We start from the raw sequence: 5,345 nt of genomic DNA, 5'->3' as shown, positions 1-5,345 counted from the left end.
ATTTTATTGATATTTAAATTATTATTATATCATTATATTATTATTATATTTAAATTATTATTTTATTATATGTTTACATCTATAAATTGCAATTCATTTCTTGTTTTAGAAAACACATACATATCCATATTTTACTCCGTAAGTTATTATTATTATTATTATTAATTATTATTATTATTATTATTATTATTATTATTATTATTATTATTATTATTATTATTATTATTAAAGATTACTATTATTATTATTATTAGTAATATATACATAAAATACTACGACGGGGTTATGTTCGGATTTTTAAATGGGTTAAAGCTAAGGAATTTATGGGTTATAGCTAACGAGGTTACGAGTATGGTTCGGGGGTATTGTTCGTGAATCAAAGGCCAAACTTGAGTTTGTTATTAGTATTGCGTCTGCATACTTTTCCTGCAATATTGAATCACAATATTGATAAGTGAGTTTCATTTGCTCCCTTTTTAAATGCTTTTTGCAATATATATTTTTGGGACTGAGAATACATGTGCTTTTTAAATGTTTTACGATATACACACAAGTAATCGAAACTACATTATATGGTTGAATGATCGAAGTCGAATATGCCCCTTTTGCTTGGTAACCTAAGAATGTGATGACCCGTCCTAATCCATCCGGACGAAGTCCATATCGATTATAAACGATTCACAACAGTTGATTACATCGCGAGGTACTTGACCTCTATATGATACATTTTACAAACATTGCATTCGTTTTTGAAAAGACAATCTTTCATTACATCGAAAGTTGACGACATGCATACCATTTCATAATATATCTAACTATAATAATATTAATAATGATAGTACTAGTAGTTTTATATGACAATACTAGTAATAATAATATTATAAATTATATTAAGGATAATAATAATCATATAACTAATAATGAAAACTAGCATATTAACCACAATTAATAATAATTCAAATAATAATAATAACAATAAATAATAATAATAATCAAATTGAAATATGAGAACTACCTCCAATATTCGGAATAAAAAGAAATGTCATAGCTGGGTCTCGAACCCAAGACCCCTCGTTCACATACTAACACTCTTAACCATCCAAGCACCTTCTAATTTTCTGATTATTAACCCATCTGTATTATTTTTAACTCAATTTTAAGTTCTATCATCTTCCTCATCTATAACCAATCGATCCAACCCTCAACATTAACCAAAATAACTGATTCGTAATATAATGTAAAGACTTGTAAAAGAAATCAGAAGAATATAAATTGGGTTCCAAAAAAATAAAAAAATAAAAAAAAAAGTGCAGACCGCTGCTGCTGTTCGGAAGTAAAGAAAAAAAAATTAACTTTGAATTCAAGAACGTTTTGGCCCAAACTTTCAACATGAAATAAGTGTTAAATTGTTCCTAGAAACTTTAGGAATGATCAGTTGATCCAAAGACCTCAAAACGATTTCGAATTTCTTCATGAATAAATCGGTTGACTTTTTGAAATTCTACTTTGACTTCAAAATTTACAATTGATAGGAAGAATTGAACCTTCAAATTCTGCAGGTAGATTATTTGAATGATTTCTAACAACTCTGTTTTATTAGATTTTGATATTTGATTTGTGATTGAGCCATTGATTGATCAGATTGCGAAATGAAGAGCCGACCCTGTTTCTTTTTTCTTTTTTTCGTTTGATTGTTGAGTGATAACAGAGAAAGAGTGATTGTATGATTGAAGTAGTATCAAATGAGGATCAATTACTTGTTGTTTTGTAGCCATCGACATATAGTCACAAGTGTGCAGGAAGAAAAAAACAAAACAGATTAAAACAAAAACAAAAAAAAATACGCGTGCTTTATATCTTTTTAACAGGATTTTTAATAAAATATATAAATATAAATAATAATACATCTTATATTAATAATAATAATCTAAATAATATAAATACTATTTTTCTTAAATGTATATCTATATCCAACTGCGTGTATATATCTTATACGAATCTGTATATATCTATCTCAGTAATTGTATATCTATTATATTTATATATTAATTTTTTTAGATTATAATTAATATTATTAATAAATAAATATAATTATATTAATAATACTCTTAATGTTATAAATAAAATAAATAATAACAATCATATTAATACAAAAGTCATATATATAATAAGGATAACATGACAATATAAATGATAGTTTTTACTTATCTTAATAATGATAATATTTATAACCATGTTAATAATGAAATTTTTAATAATAATAACTAGTGATATTTAAATTACCAATAAACTATTCTTTTAATTAATCTTTATATGAAAATTTTACTTTGATAACTTTACAGTTTCAATAATGATAATAATACTATTATTAATATTAATAGTAATATTGGAAGTACTTGTAATACTATAACCACAACTATATTTTAATTTGTAATTAAATTTAATATATTAATATCCCTATTATTATCTATGTAGTATTTATATAATGTAAATATATATGTATTAACATATACAGAATATTTAATATATATATGATATTACAGAAGTCAAATATATATATATATATATATATATATATATATATATATATATATATATATATATATATATTTATATAGATTCATAATAGTTTAATTATTTTGTATATTACTTTTCTTTTTTAATTCAAATGATTAATGTATGCCTTAATAATTCAAAATGTTTACATATATATATTCTTTTATTTAATTATATATATATATATATATATATATATATATATATATATATATATATATATATATATATATATATATTTACATATTTATTTACACTCAATTGTTCGTGAATCGTTTGGCATAGTCAAAGGTCAAATGCATATATGACACAGTTCAAAACTTTTTCGAGACTTAACATTACAGTCTTTGCTTATCGTGTCGAAATCATATAAAGATTAAGTTTAAATTTAGTCGGAAATTCCCGGGTCATCACAGTACCTACCCGTTAAAGAAATTTCGTCCCGAAATTTGAGTGAGGTGGTCAGGGTTAACAATAAAAATGTTTTCATGACGAATATGAGTTGATAACTAGAGTTTTATTATTATTGGATAATAATGATAAAATGATTCTATTATTCTAAGAATACGAGTGAAGCTACCGCAAAAGAGTGAAATAGGAAAGTAAAGATTCATCTTAACTTTTGACAGAGTCAGGGTTGAATTCCAGAATTCAGGGGATTTAAAGAAAATCTTCGAAATCTAAAAGATTTTATTCTTTGGCGAATAAGGAAATTAAGATCTCTATAATTAATGCGAAAATCTGCCTTGATTTATTTGTCTGGTATTTTCACTATAAATGAACTTCTTCTTTTCCATTACTTTCACCATTCCTGTACTTTCTTTTTATATTCCTACTTCTAAAATATTGGGGAAATGCTCCATCCAGTTCTGATTCTTGATATTTTCCTATCTATGTACCTGTCATCCTTCTCTTCAATCTTCCACCAGAAAATCTGTTTACTTCTACTATTGCCTTAGGGGGATACTATTCTTAATTATACCGTGTCTTTATATTGCTAATCGTTTTAATATCCACGGTTTGTAACTTCTATGTTGTTAATGGGTTTTATATCTTCCCTTATATTTCAATGTCCCTGCTTCTGTCTCCTTATAATTATTGTCATCCACCGTTAATGCGCTCTCTTATTTGCTACGATATATACCCCCTTTCTATTTCGAAGTTTCATGCTTTGGTTTACTTTTCGCAAGTAACGGTCCAGAATTCATAGGTATGGAGTTCCGAATTATCATAATATACAAGGTAGAAAGGAAAGGTAGTAGTACGATTTCTTTTGTCAAATTACCTGAATCACTGAGAATAGAACTATCAAGAATATATTTTATTGCTATGTTCAAAAGTTAAGCAGAATGAAAGAGTTATGTAACATGGCACATGATGACGTTATAATCTGTGAATCATCATGTTCCATTTAGAAACTCAACATGATTTACTGTAATATAATCACGTTGATCAAGTGTCATTATATTCTACTAACCCATGCATCAATTCCCAACATTACTTCAATAACATTCATATTTTAAGCTCGAAAGTTTACATAATATAGAAACTAACAGTTTCTATATGATGTAATATTGATAGCACGAAGAGATTAATGATTTCAGATAAGAATAGTTATAAAAATATCTTCAGAAATATGGAGGATATTTATAATGAAAGATATGATAATATCTCGGAATATCTAAGATCAGAGGATGATGAAACTATTGTCTGCAAGGGTTTAGAGTAAGGAGCAGGATATTCACTAAATACTTTAGCAGACATTGAATCATTTGGATTCTTTGAAGTCAAACTTATTCTTTGTGATTTGTCCACGGCTTTCTTCATAGTTTCGCATAATCTGCTTTTCGGTACTAAATTTTCTATTGAATGTTTCCAATATATGATACACAGGAAGCACGAAGAGGTATATAATTTCGGACGAGAATATTTATGAAAATATCCTCAGAAATATCGAAGATATTGATGATGATATTTTGAAATTTCTAAGTTCGATGGTTGATGGAGAAAGATTTTTCGCAAGATTTTAACATGACTTCGGAGCAAGATAATTCTCTAAAAATTTCAACGGATCCAGAGTTACCTGGATTCTTTGAATATAGGGTATGGTCCTTGTATTTGTCCTTGGTCTCCTTCATGGTTAGCTCAATCCGTTTTCCAGTTCCAACTTTTATGAGCTTTTCCAACATACTATTCTTTATCATCAAACTTCCGATGATTAAGGGCGTTTATGTTTGTCTATGGTTTCTGCTGCTTCATTCAGCTTTCTCAACATTCAGAGTATTGATTTGTGACAGTGTGCTTTTCAAAATTTCAGAATGAGAGATCATAATTCTATGAGATAAATGTCATACATATAACTGTTGATGTAGATATGCTGTGAGTTTTCAAGGTACTGATTGCTGATTCCCGGTAATTGGTATGGCAGTTCTCGTTACAAGATGTGGATGAGTATACGATAGGGTTTCAATGAATGAATATACTGATTTGTCAGAGAGATTTAAGCCAAGAAGCAACGAGATTGCTGGTACGTCTGCTGGTAATATGGTGGAATATAAAAGAATTCTCCGGTATCAAAAGGGTAATCGTATATATCAGGATTTATAGTAAGGCTACTTCGAATGAAAAGTCGAAGTTGACCTGCTGGAGCTGTGATAAAATTGGCTACTTTGAAAAGGGATCGCAAGGTTATTTTTGATAATAAATGCCAAAGGATCTGACGCGACTACGTGTTAAACTTTTACTCAATTGTTGAGAGTTTCCCAGGTGCATAACTATATGCATAAATT

Source organism: Rutidosis leptorrhynchoides, chromosome 10, assembly GCF_046630445.1.
Source record: "Rutidosis leptorrhynchoides isolate AG116_Rl617_1_P2 chromosome 10, CSIRO_AGI_Rlap_v1, whole genome shotgun sequence".
NCBI classification, from domain to species: Eukaryota; Viridiplantae; Streptophyta; class Magnoliopsida; order Asterales; family Asteraceae; genus Rutidosis; species Rutidosis leptorrhynchoides.
This window is presented reverse-complemented; position numbering follows the sequence as displayed.